Raw genomic sequence first — 23,189 nt, forward strand, 5'->3', positions numbered from 1 at the left:
GGCTGTCAGTTCTACAATCCAAATTTAAAGAGTTAGGTGCCAGGCTGAGGAGCAGAACTGACAAGGTAAGTCTTCTCTGAAGTTGTGCCACACGCCAGAAAATCTTGGTGTAGGGTGAAAGGGTATAGTTTATGGGACACTTGGAGTTCTTTTGGAACAAACAAGACCTGTTCCAGCGTGACAGGTTACATATGAACCTGTGGGGTACCATTGTGTTAGGGAGGCATATGAATAAGTAAGTCGAGGATTATTTAAACTAGAGAATGGGGTATGGGGGGGGCATGCAGTTTAGGACAGACCAGGTTTAGAACTTTACATGAAGGGACAAAAAATAGTGTATAAACAAAAAGTGCATAGTAACATAAAAGTAATAGTGCAAAGTAATATACTTAACATATTAAAAAAAAATTTGACTTAATGCTACAAGTATCAAAAACAAAACAAGTCAGATGGAGTTGTATGTAGCTGAGCATAATTATGAAATTATAGCAATGACAGAAACTTGGCTAAATAACCTAGCTAAATGGGCATGAGCATAGATGGGTACACATTTTTAGGAAGGATAGACAGAACAGAAAAGAAGGTGTGGTTGCTGTTTATGTAAAACAGAATTTAAACACAAGTCCTCTTCAGTTGGACGATGAGCCACATCATGAGAATGCCTAGATTTGTCAGGAAAGCATTAGGGAAAGGGGCCTCATTTTAGGAGTGTGCTATAGACCCCCTAATGCAGACAATAATTTCAACATGCATCCTTTTTATAATAGTAAAAATGCAAGTATACAGGTTGATATTACAGTCATAGGGGAACTTTAACTACCTGAGTATTAACTGGACTAACCTTGAAAACAGCAAGTAAAATAGCAGGAGTTTTCAGAAGTAATCAGGGACTATTTTTGAACACAGTATGTTAAAGCACCAGTCTAGATTTAGTAGTTTGTAATAATCAGGATAAAACTGAAGGTGTAGAGGTGACTGAATCACTAGGGTTATGTGACCATAATATAGTACTTGGCACAGCGTGGATGTAAAGGCTAAAACTATTAAGTTAAACTTTGGTTGGACAAATTTTAAGCAGATGTGACAAAGTCTAAAAAGATAAACTGGGATATGTTTTTAAGTGTAAAAACAAGTCAGGAGTGGTGGAACAATTTTTAAAATGTTTTACATATACTGCACAACTGGTACATCCCAAAAATTTTGAATTATTGGGAAATTTAAAAAAAAATCTCTGCAGTGGGTTAATAAAGAGTTGAAAAAGAAGCTGCAAAGGAAAAAACAGCTGCATAAAGCATATAAGACTAATAACTCCAGTGTGTATCAGAGGGCATAGAAGAACATGAGGGCAACCACTAAAAAGGATATTAGGGAGGATAAAGGGCAGTTATAGAGGAATATAGTAGATAAAGCTAAAGATGACCCAAAGAGATTCTTTTCAGTATTTTAGTAGTAAAAGAACAGTCAAGGACGAGGTGAAGTTCGTCAGGAATAGTAAAGGGGAATTAAAAAAAATACAGACAGTGAAATAGAAGATGCTCTAAACTTGCATTTTTCTGAAATATTTACGTGAAATGAAGTGGATAACCTCTTACAACATAACAGGAACTACTAAGGAAGTACTGAGTGTTTTGAAAATGAGTAGATTAAATAGGCTTAAATTAAACAAATCACCAGGATCACAAAATTATTATCTTCAAGTTCTTTAGGATTTAAGTGAGTAAATATATACAACAACAACATTTATTTATATAGCACATTTTCATACAAAAAAGTAGCTCAAAGTGCTTTACATAATGAAGAAAAGAAAAATAAAAGACAAAATAAGAAATTAAAATAAGACAACATTAGTTAACATAGAAAAAGAGTAAGGTCTGATGGCCAGGGGGGACAGAAAAAACAAAAAAAAACTCCAGACGGCTGGAGACAAAAATAAAATCTGCAGGGGTTCCAGGCCATGAGACCACCCAGTCCCCTCTGGGCATTCTACCTAACATAAATGTAAATAGTTCTCTTTGTATTTAGATGATGATGGTCATGCAGACTTCAGGCTTTTAATCCATCACTGTTGGAACATCACGGTGCTTTGAGTAGATGGTGGTTGCACCACCAAAAGGACACCGGAAAAGGAAACAGACGAGAGAGTAGGGGTTAGTACGGATTTTAGAGCCACCATGAATAGTTATTATAATGAATTGGATATACAGAGTATCAGGATTAAATTACAGTGAAGTTATGAGAAGGCCATGTTAAAATAATGTGTTTTAGCAGTTTTTTGAAGTGCTCCACTGTATTAGCCTGGCGAATTCCTATTGGCAGGCTATTCCAGATTTTAGGTGCATAACAGCAGAAGGCCGCCTCACCACTTCTTTTAAATTTTGCTCTTGGAATTCTAAGGAGACACTTATTTGAGGATCTGAGGTTACAATTTGGAATATAAGATGTCAGACATTCCAATATATAAGATGGGGCGAGATTATTTAAGGCTTTATAAATCATAAGCAGAATTTTAAAGTCAATCCTGAATGACACAGGTAACCAGTGAAGTGACATCAAAACTGGAGAAATGTGCTCAGATTTTCTATTCCTGGTTAGGATTCTTTGCAGCTGCATTCTGCACTAGTTGCAAACGATTTATGTCTTTTTTGGGTATTCCTTTTTTTTTTTTTTTATATTTTTATTTTATTAATTTTCATTGTAATCATTCCATACAAACAGATCCATTTATAACCCAACAAATTTGAAAACAAATCAAACCCCATCCCTGAGAAGGAGAGCTTAGCTAAAGGAGAATTTCTTTAAGCTTTTTAATAAGGCAACATTAGACAAAAGAAGGGGAGAAGTAAATATCTATATAAATAAGAGATGGAGAAGGGAATTAAATACAATAATAGTTAATTCTCTTATTCTAAAATAATATTGATTAAATCCTGCCAAGTTTTGAAAAAATTTTGTACAGATCCTCTAACTGAAAATTTGATTTTTTCCAATTTCAAATAATATAAAACATCAGTTTCCCACTGACTTATAAGAGGAGAATTAGGATTCTTCCAATTTAACAAAATAAGTCTGCGTGCCAAGAGTGTAGTGAATGCAATCACCGTTTGTTTGTCCTTCTCCAATTCAAGTCCATCTGGAAGGACACCAAACACAGCTGTTAGTGGGTTAGGAGGGATTGTGATACTAAGGCTGTCTGAGAGGCACTTAAAAATCTTTGTCCAAAATGATGTTAGTTTGGTGCAGGCCCAGAACATGTGACCCAGTGAGGCAGGAGCTTGGTTGCAGCGCTCGCAGGTCGGATCCTGGCCTGGAAACATTTTGGACAGTTTTAAGCGAGACAGATGAGCTCGATATATAATTTTTAGTTGAATAATTCTATGCTTTGCGCATATAGAACTCGAGTGAATTCTCTGCTTTGCTACCTTCCACTCCTTTTCTGATATATTGATTAAGAGATCTTCTTCCCAATGTCCTCTTGGATCTTTGAAAGGTAGGGACTCTAATAAGATTTTATATATTGCGGAAATAGTGTTTGTTTCCTCGGAATTGAGCAGTATTTTTTCCAGCATTGTGGAGGGTGCAAGGTGGGGGAAATCGGGCAATTTCTGTTTAACAAAATTTCTAATTTGAAGATAGTAAAAGAAATGTGTAGCTGGGAGGTTAAATTTTGAACGTAATTGTTCAAAAGATGTAAATATGTTGTCTATATAAAGATCTCTGAGCATTTTAATCCCAAAACTTTTCCAGGTATTAAAAACTGGATATACTTGCGAAGGTTGAAAGAGGTGGTTCCCTTGCAAAGGTGCCACTGATAAAAGATTTTCCATCTTAAAATGCTTCCTAATTTGGTTCCATATTCTGAGTGAGTAAAGCACAATTGGGTTATTAGTATATTTGCGATAACTTTCATTTATTGGAGAGCAAAGCAGGGAATATAAAGAAGTACTACAGGATTTTACTTCTATTGCAGACCAAGCCTGTGTATGTGCATTTATTTGTGTCCAGGTTTTTATGGCTTGTATGTTTGCTGCCCAGTAATAAAACTGAAAATTAGGTAAAGCCATGCCACCTTCTGCCTGAGGTCTTTGTAGGGTCGCTCTTCGGATACGTGGGTGTTTTGAGTTCCAAATGAATGAGGTTATTATTGAATCTAACTGTTTAAAAAACGATTTATTGATATATATTGAAATGTTTTGAAATAAAAAGAGAAGTTTAGGAAGGATATTCATCTTAACAATGTTAATTCTTCCGGCTAGAGTGAGATGAAGGGTTGACCATCTATGCAAGTCTTGCTTAATTTTTTCCATACAGACGCCAAAATTTTGTTGATAAAGAGCTTTATGTTTACTAGTGATATTTACCCCTAGGTATTTAAACTGATCTGCTATGGTAAAAGGTAGGGTGTCTAATTTAATATTATATGCTTGTGAGTTCACTGGAAAGAGTATACTTTTATTCAGATTAATTCTAAGACCAGATATCTTTTGAAATTCTGTTAGTGCTGTTAAAACAGCAGGGACAGTGTTTTCTGGGTCTGATATATATAAGACCATATCATCTGCATATAGAGAAATTTTCTGTTCCAGTCCTTCTCTGACAATCCCCTTTATCTGATGAGAATTTCGGCAGTGAACCGCCAGTGGTTCAATAGCGATTGCAAACAACAGTGGCGACAAGGGACATCCTTGTCTGGTACCACGTTCTAGTTTAAAGTAGTCTGAGCAAATTTTATTAATACAAACTGAAGCTTCTGGACTGGTATACAGTAGTTTAATCCAAGCACAAATATTCGGGCCAAACCCAAATTTCTCCAATGCAGTGAAAAGGTAATTCCATTCGATCATGTCAAATGCCTTTTCTGCGTCTAATGATAGTAATATCTCTGGGGTGTTTGATTTTGCTGGTGAATATATAACATTAAACAAGCGTCGGAGATTTGAAGATAGATGTCGGCCTTTAATAAATCCAGTTTGATCTTGTGATATTACCGAGGGCAGCACTTTCTCCATCCTTCTAGCTAGGATTTTTGAGAGTATCTTAACATCATTATTCAGGAGTGAAATTGGTCTATATGATGCACATTGTAACAAGTCCTTATTTTGTTTAGGAAAGACGGTGATTAATGCTTGTCGAAATGTTTGAGGTAGTATTTGGTGGTCTTTAGCTTCTGTAAATGTTACCAATAAGAGTGGAGCTAGCTGAGTGGAGAATTTCTTATAAAACTCTACGGGGTAACCATCAGGGCCTGATGATTTCCCGCTTTGTAGTGACTTTATAGCGTCTAGTAATTCTGTTAGCGTTAGAGGTTTATCTAGTTCCTCAGCACTTAAAGCATCTATTTGTGGTATTTGTGAATTATCCAGAAATGCATTAGATTGCGTGTTGTCTTCTTTGGGCTCAGTGGAATATAAAGATTTATAGTAATCTCTAAATGTGTGCATTATTTTAAGGACTCTACCAGCTGCATTCTGCACTAGTTGCAAACAATTGATGTCTTTTTTGGGTATTCCTGAGAGGAGTGCGTTACAGTAATCTAGTCGACTGGAAACAAACGCGTGAACTAATTTCTCAGCATCTTTCAATGATATAAGAGGTCTAACTTTTGCTGTTACTTAAGTGAAAAAATGCTGTCCTAGTGATCTGATTAATATGCGATTTAAAATTCAGATTACAGTCAACAGTTACCCCTAAGCTTTTTACCTCCGTCTTGACTTTTAATCCTAATGCATCCAGTTTATTTCTAATAGCCTCATTGTATCCATTATTGCAAATCACTAAGATTTCAGTTTTCTCTTTATTTAGCTTGAGAAAGTTACTATTCATCCATTCTGAAATACAAGTCAGACATTGTGTTAGTGAATCAAGAGAATCGGGATCGTCAGGTGCTATTGATAAATACAGCTGTGTGTCATCAGCATAGCTGTGGTAGCTCACATTATGTCCCGAGATAATCTGACCTAACGGAAGCATGTAGATTGAGAAGAGCAGCGGACCCAGGATAGAAACTTGTGGAACACCATATAGAATATCATGTGTTGTTGAGTTGTAATTACCACAACTAACAAAGAATTTTCTCCCTGCCAGGTAGGATTCAAACCAATTTAAGACACTGCCAGAGAGGCCCACCCATTGACTAAGGCGATTTCTAAGAATATTATGATCGATGGTGTCAAATGCGGCACTCAGATCTAAGAGGATGAGAACAGATAAATGGCCTCTGTCTGCATTTACCCGCAAGTCATTTACTACTTTAACGAGTGCAGTTTCTGTGCTGTGATTTGTTCTAAAACCTGACTGAAATTTATCAAGAATAGCAGGTTTATTGAGGTGCTTATTTAACTGTATAATGACTGCCTTCTCTAGAATTTTACTTAAGAAAGGCAGGTTAGAGATGGGTCTAAAATTTTCAAGAGCAGAGGGGTCGAGATTATTTTTCTTAAGTAGGGGTTTAACTACAGCAGTCTTAAGACAGTCTGGGAAGACCCCCGTATCTAATGACGAATTTACTATGTCAAGAACATTATCAATTAGAACGCCCGACACTTCTTTGAAAAAATTTGTTGGTATTGGGTCAAGGACGCAGGTGGAGGGTTTCAGTTGAGAAATTATTTTATATAAATCAGGTAAATCTATCCTAGTGAAAGAGTTTAATTTGTTTATAACGGAATACTGGGGTTTAGGAGGATCCTTAGTGTTGGGGAGATATACTATGTTATTTCTAATATCATTAATTTTTTGTTTGAAAAATACAGCAATAGCCTCACAGGTTTTACTGGAAGTACTTAGGAGGCATTCCTTTGAGTTACCTGGGTTTAACAGACGATAAATCGTTGAAAATAAGACTGTGGGATTACTAGCATTGTTATTTATAATCCCTTGATGTATATTTGTAAGAAGTCACTGTGCATTGGGAAAATTCCAATGGGCTGGAAAATGATAAATATTACCCAGCTATACAAAAAAGGGCGTTTGGGCAGGCCCAAGTAACTATTGGTCAGTAATCTTAACATGCATTACAGGTAAATTGATGGAAGGAGTTATTAAGGAAAGGAAAAAACAGTTGGCATGGGTTCAGATGAGGGAGGTTGTGTTTTACCAACATGTTATTCTATGAGGAATCAACAAAAGGATATGGTCAAAGTGGAGCATATGATATAATTTATCTTGACTTGCAGAAAGCATTTCATAAGGTCTCACATTAGAGGTTGGGCATCATACTTAAATTAGTGGGAGTTCAGGGTGTTGTGTGTAGATGGGCGCAAAATGTGTACAAACAGAGGAAGCAGAGGGTTATGGTGTGAGGAATCTTATTAGAATTAGGTGATTTTAAGAGTGGTGTCCCTCTAGGATCAGTGCTAGTGACACTTCTTCTTCTTCTTCTTTCGGCTGCTCCCGTTAGGGGTCACCACAGCGGATCATCTTTTTCCATATCTTTCTGTCCTCTGCATCTTGTTCTGTTACACCATCACCTGCATGTTTTCTCTCACCACATCCATAAACCTTTGCTTAGGCCTTCCTCTTTTCCTCTTTCCTGGCAGAAATTTGTATTGTTGTCCACATATTGATTTGGCAAAATTTTACACCGGATGCCCTTCCTGACGTGACCCTCCAGTGCTAGTGACACTGCTATGTTTAATATATATAAATGATTTTAATAGGAATTTAAATAACAAGCTAGTTAAGTTTACAGATGATACCAAACTAGGTGGATTGGCAGATAATCTATATGAATATCAATATGCCCAAGCTTTATAACACACTGGTTAGACCTTATCTGAATTACTGTGTGTATTTTGATCTCCATGCTACAAAAAAACTCATAGCAGGACTAGAAGCAGTCCAGAGTACAGCAAATAGGCTGATTCAAAGACTGCAGGGATGAGTTATGAGGAAAAAAGAGCTGAGCCTTTTTCAGTTTCAGCAAAAGGAGTTTAAGAGGTGACATGACTGAACTGTTTAAAATTATGAAGGGAATTAGTTCAGGGGATCAACAACATGGAGACACAGCTGGAAACTTGTAATGGATAAATGTTGCACAAACATTGGTAAAGTTTTTCTTGACAAACCGAACAGTAGATACATGAAATAAGTTACCAAGTAGTGTAGTAGACAATAGGACTTGTTATGAAGGAATTAAGTACACAGAACTGGCAAGCTTGGCCTGGCTGACTGGCCTGTTCTCGTCTAGCTTTTTCTAATGTTCTAAGTAACTACAAAGGGCCTTCATGAGTGCCATTTTGCAGCTCAGGATGCCAAAAAAGTGTGACATCATTCACTCTCGAATGTGAACTCCTAGTCCTCCTGGGACTTAGAGTAGGTTGCTTCATAACTACTTCTCATGTTCTACTCTTGAATAGGACACATTCTCATCCTGGTCAGACTTTTAATGCAATTCCTAGGAGTAATTGTGAGACACTTCATTAACATAGACATAGGTCTCAGCTTTTAATTTATGCTTTTTATACAATACTAAGGCAATTGCAAATTTCCTGTTGTTGACAACATCTTTGAAAGAAAATACAGTATAAAGACATAAAGTAAATATTTCTTGAATAATATCTTTTTTATTGAGATTATAATTTACAAAGAACAGTAGGTGTTTTTTTTCTGAGTAATGGAATGTTAAAGAACCTGTTTTGTTTTTCACAATATTTCCTTTTATATTCTCTTAGAATATATGCTGCGTGACAAGAAAAGTAATGAGACAAAGAAAAGCATGAGGGCTGCGTGTCTTCCTGTTTTATAGGGTCACTACTGCCATTATGTCGGGTTCTAGCTTTTATAATTTTAAGAGAAATTCTACTTCTAACTTCAGCCTATTCCAGTATTTATTGTTAAAGAAATGATGAAGGTTACCAGACACTGGCAACTCTGTCTGAAACAATTGCTGACTGATGATTAATATTCGACCTGGGTTCGCTTCCCAGGTCCTCCCTGCATGGAGTTTGCATGTTCTCCCCGTGTCTGCGTGGGTTTCCTCCGGGTACTCCGGTTTCTTCCCTCAGTCCAAAGACATGTAGATTAGGTGGATTGGTGATTCTAAATTGGCCCTAGTGTGTGCTTGGTGTGTGGGTGTGTTTGTGTGTGTCCTGCAGTGGGTTGTCACCCTGCCCGGGATTGGTTCCTGCCTTGTGCCCTGTGTTGGCTGGGATTGGCTCCAGCAGACCCCCGTGACCCTGTGTTCGGATTCAGCGGGTTGGAAAATGGATGGATGGATGATTAATATTCTTCTTCTTTCGGCTGCTCCCATTAGGGGTTGCCACAGCGGATCATCTTCTTCTGCATCTTGTTCTGTCACACCCATCACCTGCATGTCTTCTCTCACCACATCCATAAATCGTCTCTTAGGCCTTCCTCTTTTCCTCTTCCCTGGCAGCTCTATCTTTAACATCCTTTTCCCAGTATACTCAGCATCTCTCCTCTGCACATGTATAAACCAACGCAATCTCACCTCTCTGACTTTGTCTCCCAACCGTCCAACCTGAAGCCGACCCTATAATGTCCTCATTTCTAATCCTGTCCATCCTCGTCACAGCCGATGCAAATATTAGCATCTTTAACTCTGCCACCTCCAGCTCTGTCTTCTGCTTTCTGGTTAGTGCCACCGTCTTCAACCCATATAACAAACTGGTCTCACTACCATCCTGTAGACTTTCCCTTTCACTCTTGCTGATACCCATCTGTCACAAATTACTCCTGACACTCTTCTCCACCCATTCCACCCTGCATGAACTCTCTTTTTCACCTCTCTTCCAGAATCCCCTTTACTCTGTACTGTTGATCCCAAGTATTTAAACTCATCCACCTTTGCCAATTCTACTCCCTATTTAGACTCCTGTCTAATCTCATCTGTCAACCTGTCCATCACCATTGCAAATAAGAAAGGGCTCAGAGACGATCTCTAATGTAATCCCACTTCTATATTGAATACATTCATCACTCCTATTACAGACCTCACCACTGTCACACTTCCCTCGTACATATCCTGTACAACTCTTACATACTTCTCTGCCACTCCCGACTTCCTCATACAATACCACAGCTCCTCTTGAGATACCCTGACATATACTTTCTCCAGGTCCACAAAGACACAATGCAACTCCTTCATGCCTTCTCTACTTCTCCGTCAATACCCTCAGAACAAACATTGCATCTGTGGTTCTCTTTCTTGGCATGAAACCATACTGCTGCTCACTAATCATCACCTCACTTCTTAACCTAGTTTCCACTACTCTTTCCCATAACTTCATGCTGTGGCTAATCAAGTTTATTCCCCTATAGTTACTACAGTCCTGAACATCCCCCTTATTCTTAAATATCTGCACCAGTACACTTCTTCTCCACTCCTCAGGCATTCTCTCACTTTCCAAGATTCCATTAAACAATCTGGTTAAAAACTCCACTGTCATCTCTCCTAAACACCTCCATTCTTCCACAGGTATGTCATCTGGACCAACGGCTTTTCCATTCTTCATCCTCTTCATAGCTGTCCTTACTTCCTCCTTGCTAATCCCCACATCATCCAGCCTTCTCTCTCTCATTGTCTTCATTCATCAGCCTCTCAAAGTAATCTTTCCATCTTCTCAACACACCTTCCTCACTTGTGAGTATGTTTCCATCTTTATCCTTTATCACCCTAACCTGATGCACATCTTTCCCAGCTCGGTCCCTCTGTCTAGCCAATTGGTACAGGTCCTTTTCTCCCTCCTTAATGTCCAACCTCTCATACAACATATTTACACACCTTTTCTTTAGCCTTCACCACCTCTCTCTTCACCTTGTGCCTTATCTCCTTGTTTCTCTTGTCTAATTTCAGCGTTTCTCTGAGTATCCCACTTCTTCTTCGCCATCCCCTTCCTCTGTATACTCTCCTGTAATTCCCTGTTCCACCACCAGGTTTCCTTTTCCTCCTTCCTCTGTCCAGATGTCACGCCAAGCACCCTTCTTGCTGTCACCCTTACTACTTCTGCTGTAGTTTCCCAACTATCTGGTAACTCTTCACTGCCACCCAGTGCCTGTCTCACCTCCTCCCTAAACTCAAACTTGCAGTCTTCCTTTTTCAACTTCCACCATTTGATCCTTGGCTCTGCCCTCACTCTCCTCCTCTTCTTGATCAATGTCATCCAACAGACCACCATTCTATGCTGTCTAACTGCACTTTCCCCTGCCACCACTTTGCAGTCTTTAATCTCCTTCAGATTGACTCTACTGCATAGGATGTAATCTACCTGTGTGCATCTTCCTCCACTCTTGTACGTCACCCTATGTTCCTCCCTCTTCTTAAAATACATATTCACCACAGCCATGCCCACCCTTTTTGCAAAGTCCACTATCATCTGACCTTCTTCATTCCTCTCCTTGACACCATATCTACCCATCACCTCTTCGTCTCCTCTGTTCCATTCACCAACTTCTCCATTGAAATCCTCTCCAATCACCATTTTCTGTCCCTTGGATACACTGTTCATCACTTCATCCAACTCACTGCAGAAATCTTCTTTCTCATCCATTGCACAACCAACGTGTGGGGAATATGCACTAACAACATTCATCATCACATCTCCAATTTCCAGCTTCATAATCATTACTCTGTCTGACACACTTTTCACTTCAAAACAGTCTCGACATACTGTTCCATCAGAATAACCCCTACCCCATTTCTCCTCCCATCCACACCATGATAGAACAATTTGAACCCACCTCTGATCCACCTGGCCTTACTTCCCTTTCATTTAATCTCTTGCACACACAATATATCAGCCTTCCTTCTCTCCATCATATTGGATAACTCTCTCTCCTTACCAGTCATACTGCCAACATTCAAAGTTCCTACCCTCAGTTCCACTCTCTTTACCTTCCTCCTCTTCTCTTTCCTCCGGACACATCTCCCTGCTCTTCTTTTCCTTCTTCGGCCAACAGTAGCCCAATTTCCGCGAGCACCCTTTTGGTTAACAGTACTGGTGGCACTTGTTGTTTATCCAGGACTCGACCTATCCAGTATGGAAATCTGTATTGCATGTTGATTTGTCAACGTTTTACACTGGATGCCCTTCCTCACGTAACCCTCCCCATTTGGGACCAGCATGAAGAAACACAACGGTTTGTGCATCCCCTGTGGCTGGGTTACTGCGGATATTAATGATACCAAAAGGAAATGTTAGATATGTGTATTTTACCACTACAGTTTTTAAAAATTCAACTTCATTGTAAACTGTTTTAAAAATGGTGGTTGAAAAAATAAGTTCAACCATTATTATTGTTTAATTACCATTAAATGCAACTTTACACATCTTGAGTTTGCCTTTACTTTGCGCTGTGGTATTAAACAAAGACATTGGTGGTTTTTACATACACTGATTGCATTCATTTTGGCATTGTGGTTTTTTTTTTACTTCTTTGGAAGAGGGTGGTGCCAGCGGTGAGTCACGCCTAGAGATCCACAAGGGCTTCATCCGGTGCTGAAATCAATTGTACATGTATTTCATTATTTTAAAATGGACTTCATCTTTACCTACAAAACTAATGCAGTCCAAATATATATCAGCCAAATAATTCTGCCTTTGAGGAATACTGGACATTACATGAATAAATCAAAAAAAGCATTTGAAGGTTAAAAGAGAAACAGAAAACAAAATTGCTAGTGAAGCCAAAACCAGCAGCAAGCAACTTTTTGAGTAGTACTCTAGTTAAAAACAGAGGATTTACAAACCCTAAAGGGCACAAAAGGAGAAATCATTGAAAATGAAAAATAGGAAATGAACTGATTAAATATTTCTTGCACTATTATAGGAAAAAACAATTGGCATGCCCCATGCAGAAGTTAAAACAAGCCCTGAGTTGATACATTTTGCAACAGAAGAGTCAGATGTGCTTCAGAACCTTCAGACTAATAAAACCCCTGGCCCTGATGGGATTTTACCAGTTGTATTGAGATGATTGACATAATCTATACACTTTTATTAGGTATACTTGAGCAGTTACTTGAGAAAGGAAAAGTTGCTGAGGACTGGAAAATTGCAAATGTGACTCCAGTTTTCTAGAAGGGGGAGAAAATGGATCCTGGTAATTACACACCAGTAAGTCTTAATTCTGTTTCATGCAAAATTATGGAAACTGTAATAACAAATAAATTATAAAAGTACCTCTGTGAAAACAATATACTAAGTAACAGCCAGCAAGGGTTTATGAGAAGCAGATCTCGCCAAACCAATTGTTTAGATGTTTTTGATCAGGCAGCTGCAATAGTTGACAAAAGCAAAGCACATCCTTTACTTAGACTTTCCAAATCCATTTGATACTGTCCCACACCAAAGAATAATTCCAAAACTCGAAGCTGTAGGCATCAGAAGGAACCTACAAAACTACATCTCAAGTTAGTGCTCTACATGGAGTGAGGTCATCAGTGAAGTCCTTCAGGGGTCTGTCCTGGGACTGTTACTTTTTCTGATTTATATTAATGGCATAGTTTCAGATATAGTTGGTAAACTTGTTCGCAGATTTTATGAACATTTCCAGAGTGGCAGACACTGAGGAGGCAGAAATAAAATTTCAGAAAGATCTGGACAAGCATCAGAGCTGGGTGCACTTTAATGCAGAAAGGTGCAAAGTGTTACATGTGGGCAAAGGGAACATCAACTCTAAATGCAAGATGGGAGACCCTGTCATACAGGAAACAACCTCTGAAAAGGATTTAGTGGTTTATGTTGACACAACATTTTTTATTATCTAACCAAAGTGCAGAAGCAATTAAAAACAGAAATGAAATTTTAGATTATATCTTTAAAACTGTTGAATATAAATTGAGGTATGTTATGCTCAGAGTATATAAAAAACTAGAGAGACAATCTGGAGTATTGAGTGCAGTTCTGGTCACCATGCTACAACAAAGACATAGCAGCACCTAACACTGTGCAAAGGAGAGCAACCAATTGCATCCCAGGGGAAACACATTTAGGACTAAATCCCTGAAGCTCTTCTTTACACAAAGAGTTGTGGGAATCTGTAACAAACTATTGAGACATGTAGTTGAAGGATGAACCTTAACAACCTTTAAGAAGTATCTGGATGAGATATTGGGACAGCTTAGCTATTAGCTGATCAAATGAGCTTGATGGACTGAATGGCCCCCTCTTTTTTGTCAGATTTCTTATTATGTTATATTAGTGTATACTGACATTTATATCCATCTGGTTCATTGCCTTTTGATCACATTTTAACTAGGATGCATACAATCTTTGTGTTTTCTTGTGCTTTCTTGTGTTGCAGTTTTATTTTTTATGCTATACTGCTTTGTACACTTTTCAGTTTGCTTTGCGGGCAGCTTACAATAAAATTTAAAAATGTAACAATTCATTAATTTATTTAATTGAACCTACAAAACAAAAACAATGTTTTTCATCATAGTCATGGTTGTAAGACACATAATCACAATCCCTGTTAGTTGTGCACCCTAAATGATATTTTTAGAAGAAGAGAAGTCAGTTAACCCGAGGCTTATACTTTCAAACATGTTACTACTGAAACTGAGAATGGGGATAAGGTTGCTCAAAACTTGTATGCAGCATTCATGGGGAGGAATTTTGTTGGTACGTGCAAGAATGTGAGGTGTGTGTTATTGGTGTCATACAAGCAAATTATCAAACATTTAAAGAATGGGCGTATTTCACAATTCAAGGAGGCACAACAAATTATCCAAAAACCAGTTTGAGATGGCCGTTGGGTGAGACTCCAGAGAATGCGGTGAATGATGTGTAATGGAGATTACTGGCATCGCCTTTTGATGAGTCATTAGAGAACATATTATTTTATTTAACTATTTCATAACAGACTTGCTGTGGTGGGCAGGCACCCTGCCTGGGGTTTGTTTCCTTCATGCTTCCAGGATCCTCTTCAACACAGGACCATCAATAGTCATAAGCCAAGATGAAGACACACACATTTAGCAAGGGGTTGTTGCAAAAGCGATTCAGTGCTTTTATTAAAGAGAAATTAAATTAAAAAAATATTACACGGGTCTTCTCTGTTAGCTTTGCCAATCTGGACCCTGCCATTTTTCCTCATTCTTCTCTTCAAAACTGTTCAAATTTTGTTTTGTTAAATGGAGATCGAAAGTGATCAGCCTTTTCAAGTCCCACCACAAATTCTCAATTGAATTGTGATCTGGATTCTTACTTGGCCAATCCAGAACATTAACACTGTTGTTTTGAAGTAATTCCTGTGTAGTTTTGGATTTATAATTGAGGTTATTGTCTTGATGGAAAACAAGGTTCAGGTTTCTTACAGACTGCATCAGAATTTTCTCCAGGACTTTCCTATATTTTGCGGCAATCATTTTACTTTCACAAGCCTACGAGGGCCTGCTGCAGAGATACATCCAAACAGCATGATGCTGCCACAACCATGCTTGATGGTGGAGATGGTGTGTTTTTGATAAGGTGCAGTTTTCGAGCATGGTGTTTAGTCTGATGGACAAAAATCTCAATTTTGGCCTCTTCAGGTCATAGTCAATGACTTCTTCCAGTCAACTTCAGAGTGTCCCATTTGCCTTCTGGCAGACACCACCCAAGATACCACGTGTGTTTTTTCTCTTTGCCCAGAAAGCTGAATCTGATGAAGCACCTGAACAAAGTGGTTGTATGCACAGTCTCTCCAAACTTAACCACTGAAGCTTGTACCTCCTTCACTTTTCATAGGTCCCTTGGTGGTTTCCCTCAATAGTCTTCTTTTGCACAATCACTCAGTTTTTGTGGGTGTCCTGCTCTAGGCAGATTTACAGCTGTGCCATACTCTTTCCTTTTGTGAATGACTGATTTAACTGAACTCCATAGGATATTCTGTTTAGGATATTCTGAAGAAATCCAAATTGTATTATGTAATATCATTTACTGTTAAATTCTGTTCTGTACTTGTAATATTTCTATTGCACTGTTATATTGTATTGAGAATTACTTGTGTTCTGTACTGTGCATTGTATTGTATTTATCCCCCTTTTTTTGACACCCACTGCATGCCCAACCATACCTGGAGAGGGGTCTCTCTTTGAATTGCCCAGACTCAGAATGTGGAGTAAGGCAACAAAGCAATCACCAAAAGTGGCAAGTTCATGTAACTTTTTATTTTTAATATTACAAAATAACAATACTTAAAAGTTAGGTATGAACCTTAAGAACTGCACAAATATTCAGTGCTTTATTTAGATTCTACTTTTATAAAATGTGAGAAACAGTAGTTTTAAAAGTTTCAAATTTGACATAAAGAAGTTTGCAGCACCTCAGCACACAGCAAGCGCTCAAGAATCAAAATGGTGCATGCCCATTTTGAAGCCATAAGCCAGTCCAGGGTATTGCCTTCATTCATTTTCGTTCATTTTCCTGATATCTACAGGTATACTTTCTATGCTGTTCATCAGACAGTACGCAGCCTTAAAACTTGAATAGTAGTTACATGCAGAATTTAAGTACAGCTCAAGATGTTTGTGTATGACATACATACATATGACATACACACATACGAAATGTCAGCATATGACAGCTAGCGTTCACAAACATTTCAGTGAAAATTTTTCTGCCGAATGTGTCTCTCAGAAAATGACATGTTTGAGTTTTGACTTTTCTTTATAAAGAACAAAATTTATGTCAAAAGTGAAAAAATTATAACAAGACTGGTACCCAAGGGACTGCAATTTAGAACAGATGGCACACCAGTTATAAGGAATACGGTCTTACCTTACAGGTTTGCTGATTGTTCTAAAAGGTCAATAAGTAGGGCCATAAATGTAAAGAATGTAATGTTCCTCTAGGTTTGTAAAGGGCCTATTGCTCCAAAATAGTGAGGCAAGGAGGAGGCCATGATTTACAATAATTATATCATTATAATATTTTTTTCATTGCAGACCAATAATCTGTAACTATGTAAATTATACTTATTACTTTAAACTAAACTGACTAGTCAAATATCAGAAATTCAATGAAGTAGAAGTAACGTATATACTCGAGTATAAGCCGACTCGAGTATAAGCCGAAGTACCTAATTTTACCTACAAAAACTGGAAAAACTGGAAAAACTTATTGACTCAAGTATAAGCCTAGGGTGGGAAATGCATCAGCTACTGGTAAGTTTCAATAATCAAAATAAATACCAATAAAATTACCATACATTAATTGAGGCATCAGTAGGTTAAATGTTTTTGAGTATTTATTTCAAAGAAAAGCAATAAACTAGCTCTATAAATGGAGAAGAGGGTCAACAAAAACAATATGGTATCTCTCTCGCTTGCGCTCTCTCTCTCTCACGTGCGCATGTGTGTGTGTGTCTCTCTCTCTCGCATGCATGTGTGTGTGTGTGTGTGTGTGTCTCTCTCTCTCTCTCTCGCGCGCACGCGCGTGTGTGTGTGTGTGTACTGTACACTCCAGCTTTCTGTTGGGTTGGCAGGGGCAGCGGGACCTGACTCAAATATAAGCTGAGGGTGCTGAAAAACTCTGCTTATAATCGAGTATATACGGTATATTGATTCTAAAATTTACCTATCATTCCTATTATCACCATTTTAGCATGCCCGTGTCTGGAACACACTTTGAAATTCTGACCTTGAAACCTACTGATTATGAAACCTATCCTTTGATCTGTTAGTGGATAGACATAACATGTGAGAGATATGATTGGTTACATTTGGTTTTCCATAAGGAACACAAGCAGGTGATGTTACTTACTAAATGGCCTCACAGTGTCAGTAGTGGGATTTGAACCCACTACCTCAGGGTTTGAAGTACAAAGTCTTAACCACTATGTCAGACTATTCTTCTGGAAAACAAAGACTTTTACTGTTTGAAGAATCTGCATATTCATTTTCATTTTATGAGAAAATGTCCCTGTAGCTACCACTTGTGTACCTACACAAAGCTGCATCATTTTAGAAATTATTCCATGTTAATAAACATGTATTGATCATATCCATGCAACATTGATAAAGTTTGCATAAAATGACCCCTGCAGATGAAAATGATGGCAAGGTATATTCAAATCTGCTGTATAATAAAACACTAAGGCTGTGTGTGTTCAGGCCCTCTAATTGATCAGTTTGACTTTGGCATGATTAGTCACTTTGGCTTTGGTGACACGATGAAAGAGGAAGTGCAAGTGTAAGTAAAGGCGTATGAGGCATGCTGGGAGGGTCGCCTTCAAACTGGACCAGAGGTGAGAAAGCTGCTTTGAAAATAATGACAGAGTCTGAGAAGCAGACTTTACGGGAGTGCACTCTAGAAAGGTACATAGGGCAAGAGATAGCATATATTTTTTAATTATTCTGTTACCTGTCTTTGACAAGTAATGGCCAGTTCTTCAGTAGTGATAGTCAAACTGCACGGTGTTCGCTTTGTCTCGAGTTCAGAGAAATCACGGAAGTGTTTGTGAATATCGTCGAACTCTGTGAAATACATTGAAGCCAAAGGGGAAGGATGAATTGAATTAGATATGACTGGATTATAATAGTGCAATTATCTTTAAAGTGTCCCTGAGTGCTAGGGAAACATCTGCCATCTATACTGGACCAATTATTGTAGAAAAAAGGTGATCCTGAGCTGTGTGGCAGCAGTGCCAACCTCTGCACCACCGTGCCTCCATGAGATCAAAGAAGAAAGTACGCAGTCAAAAGTCAGAAAAATATATAGGTCTTTTAAAGGCTGAAAATTCAAAGTGGCGTGTGATTGAAGCCTCTGGCTTGTTCTGTCGCACTGAAGGATTTCCAAACTGTCTGTACTGATGCTTTGCACTTTATCTTCTATGAAAAAGATAGAAATGTCTTGTAAATTATAATAAATATTTTGTTATTATTATTATTTCAGAGTCTCTTGTATTGGGGGAGGGAGCGTCAAGCTCCTTCAAGGTTTGTTTTTTATCTCCACATAGCTAATTACGCATGAATAGGGCACACGTCTCCTTCTCTTATACTGACGTGAAACTCAAAGATTGACCTGCACATTTGGCGACAAGCACAGATAACTTGTTATTTATGCTGTATAGTTTTCATAAAAACAAAATTTTGAGAACCTGCATTATTTGCTGATCTGTAAGTCCCACAGAGTTTGTGATGCAAATGATCAGCATTTTGAAGTGGGGTCTAGCCTCATGTGGGGAGGCAAAATGGGGGGGGGGTGGGGGGATAAGGGGGGAGAGAAGGAGAGCAGGCTATATCTAATCTATCCTTTTAATCCTTATAATTGTAACTATCAACGCAACAATAGGCTATAAGGCAATAACTCGTGGGGAAATTGGAAATTAGATTAAACTGCCTCACTACCAGTTAAGACTATAAAATGACATTAAAAATTCAGAATCAATGTCTCCATGATGGGACAGTTAATTTTGTGAGCTGGAATGTTAAAGGCCTGAATCACAAATTAAAGAGAAAGAAAGTATGCTCTCACCTAACAGGCTTAAACGCTAAAGTAGTATTTTTACAGGAAACCCACTTACTAAGCAAGGATCAGTCCAGACTTCAAAAAAACGGGACTGGCCAAATATTCCATTCTAGCTTTACAAAGAAAACTAGAGGTGTAGGAATTCTCATACGTAGAACAGTTCCATTTGTAGCATCAGATGTAGTTTCGTATCCTGAAGGGAGATATGTGATGGTCATGGGCAACTTATTTAACTGTAAAATGATTTTGATAAATGTTTATGCACCCAATGTCGATGATAAGGAATTCATGCAAAATCTATTTGCATCCATTCCCAATGTGAACACTCATAAAATTATAATGGCTGGGGACTTTAATTGTGTTTTAAATCCAGTCTTAGACAGGACACCTGCCACAGGGGGGACGACATCTAACACTGCAAAGACAATTGCTCAGTTTGTAACCGACCAAAACTTATCAGACCCCTGGAGGTTTCTAAACCCAAACTCAAGAACATATTCGTTCTACTCACCAGTGCATTATAGCTACTCAAGAATCGATTATTTCTTTATAGATAATAATTTCTTGCCTACGATTAAATCTTGTAAATACGACACAATTGTTATCTCTGACCATGCACCTCTAGTTTTGGAGCTAAAATCATTATGCCCCCCACACTCACCTCGCAGATGGCGCCTTAACCCACTTATATTAGCAGATGAGAACTGTACAGAATTTATATCCAAACAAATTAGCTTCTTCATAGAGACAAACACACCCTCAGAGGTCTCTGCAGGAACACTCGGGGAAACTCTAAAGGCCTTCTTAATTGGACAGATTATTTCATATCTTTCCCACAGAAATAAATTAGAAACCAAGAAAGTGTCAGAGCTAAGAAGCGAAATTACTAGAATAGATGAAGAACAAGCCAGGCGTCCAAGTGAGGCTCTTCATAGGAAATGGCAGGCTCTGCATACAGAACTCAGCATCTTGACAACTAAAGAAACTGAACAACTTATTTATAAATCAAGACATCATTACTATGAACACGGAGAAAAAGCTAATAAGCTTTTAGCTCAACAAATCCACAAGCAAGAAGTTCGCAATGCAATCCCAGTAATCATCAACACTAATGGAGATGAAATCATTGACCATAAAAATATAATGCACACATTTAGAGACTACTATAAAACCTTATATTCTACTGAGTTTAAAGAAGACAACACACAATCTAATGCATTTCTGGATACATTACAGATACCACAAATAGATACTTTTAGTGCCGAGGAACTGGATAAACCTCTGACCCTATCAGAACTACAAGATGCTATAAAGCCAATTCACGGTGGGAAATCAGCAGGCCCTGATGTCTACCCTATAGAATTTTATAAGAAATTCTCCACTCAGCTAGCTCCCCTTTTATTGGCAACATTTACAGAAGCTAGAGACAATTAAATTCTACCTCAAACTTTTCATCAAGCATTAATCACCGTCTTTCCTAAACAAAATAAGGACTTGTTACAATGTGCATCATACAGACCAATTTCACTTCTGAATAATGATGTTAAGATACTCTCAAAAATTATAGCTAGAAGGATGGAGAAAGTGCTACCTTCAGTAATATCACAGGATCAAACTGGATTTATTAAAGGCCGACATTTATCTTCCAATCTCCGACGCCTGTTTAATGTAATATATTCACCAGCAAAGTCAAACACCCCAGAGATATTATTATCATTGGATGCAGAAAAAGCATTTGATATGATTGAATGGAACTACCTTTTCACTGCATTGGAGAAATTTGGGTTTGGCCCGAATATTTGTGCATGGATCAAACTACTGTATACCAGTCCAGAAGCTGCAGTTTGTATTAACAACATTTGTTCAGACTACTTTAAATTAGAAAGTGGCACCAGACAAGGATGCCCCTTGTCACCACTGCTGTTTGCAATTGCCATTGAACCACTGGTGGTCCACTGTCGAAATTCTTATCAGGTAAATATCCGAGAAGGACTGGAACAGAAAATTTCTCTATATACAGATGATATGGTTTTATATATATATCAGACTCAGAAAACACTGTGCCTGCAGTTTTAACAACACTTTCAGATTTTCAAAAGATCTCTGGTCTCAGAATTAATTTGAATAAAAGTATACTCTTTCTAGTGAATTCACAAGCATATAATATCAGATTAGATACCCTAACTTTTACCATAGCAGATCAGTTTAAATACCTAGGGGTAAATATCAGAAGTAAACATAAAGCTCTTTATCAACAAAATTTCGCTGTCTGTATGGAAAAAATTAAGCAAGACTTGCATAGATGGTCAACCCTTCATCTCACTCTAGCCGGAAGAATTAAAGTTGTTAAGATGAATATCCTTCCTACGCTTCTTTTTTTATTTCAAAACATCCCAATATATATCAATAAATAATTTTTTAAGCAATTAGATTCAACCATAACCTCATTTATTTGGAACTCAAAACATTCACGTATCCGAAGAGTGACCCTACAAAGACCTCAGGCAGAAGGTGGCATGGCTTTGCCTAATTTTCAGTTTTATTACTGGGCAGCAAACATACAAGGCATAAAAACCTGGACACAAATAAATGAACATACTCGAGGACTTAGACACCATTTCTGCAATATATAAAATTTTATTAGAGTCCCTTCCTTTTAAAGATCCAAGAGGACAATGGGAAAAAGATCTCTTAATTAATATATCAGAAAAGGAGTGGAAGGTAGCAATGCAGAGAATTCACTCGAGCTCCATATGTGCAAAGCATAGAATTATTCAACTCAAAATTATATATCGAGCTCATCTGTCTCGCTTAAAACTGTCCAAAATATTTCCAGGGCAAGATCCAACCTGCGAACGCTGCAACCAAGCTCCTACCTCACTGGGTGTCATGTTTTGGGCCTGCACCAAATTAACATCATTTTGGACCAAAATTTTTAAGTGCCTTTCAGACAGCCTTGGTGTCACAATCCCTCTAAACCCATTAACAACTGTGTTTGGTGTTCTTCCAGATGAGCTTGAAGTGGAGAAGGAAAAGCAAACTGTGATTGCATTCACTACACTTTTGGCACGCAGACTGATTTTGTTAAATTGGAAGAATCCTAACTCTCCTCTAATAAGTCAGTGGGAAACCGATGTTTTATATTATTTGAAATTGGAAAAAATCAAATTCTCAGTTAGGGGATCTGTACAGAATTTTTTCAAAACCTGGCAGGATGTAATCAATAATATTTTAGAATAAGAAGAAATAATTATTTCCGCATTTCTTTTCCTTTTCCATTTATCTTTTTTTTTGCCCTATTAAACTCAATAATTTAGGCATGTTTACAAGCCTTAAGTTTTACTCCTTTGGCCATGCTCTCATTCTCAGGGGTGGGGTTTGATTTGTTTTCAATCCTATTTTTTGTAAAAATTGATCTATATGTACCGAATGATTACAATAAAATGAATAAAAAATAAAAAATTATATACCTGGGGGGTGATCCCATCCAACGTTGGCTGTTACAGCTCTGGGGGATGTCGCGCTGGCCTCACAAAGGATTATGGGACACTGGGGGAAAAAGTTCTCCCAAACTGGCCGCAGCAAATTCATCTGCAAATAACTTTATGTCAGAATTTTAATGTTAAGGAGATTTTACATATTCTTTACAAAAAAGAGGTGTATCTATCTATGTGAAGACTTGTGTCATTGACTGCTATGCCAGTGGAGACTCTTTGGCTCTTTAGTAACCAATTGAGAGGCTCAATCTGAGATTTTACTTTATACAGGAAATATGAA

At 38.0% G+C, this 23,189-nt stretch overlaps 1 protein-coding gene across 6 annotated transcripts in view; it reads right to left on the bottom strand.

The window, feature by feature from the left end:
- Positions 1 to 23,189, bottom strand: part of LOC114643692 (ly6/PLAUR domain-containing protein 2-like) — a 201,288-nt gene that overhangs the window by 14,321 nt on the left and 163,778 nt on the right. The window lies entirely within an intron of this gene.

Source organism: Erpetoichthys calabaricus, chromosome 13 (genome assembly GCF_900747795.2).
Source record: "Erpetoichthys calabaricus chromosome 13, fErpCal1.3, whole genome shotgun sequence".
Taxonomy (NCBI): Eukaryota; Metazoa; Chordata; class Cladistia; order Polypteriformes; family Polypteridae; genus Erpetoichthys; species Erpetoichthys calabaricus.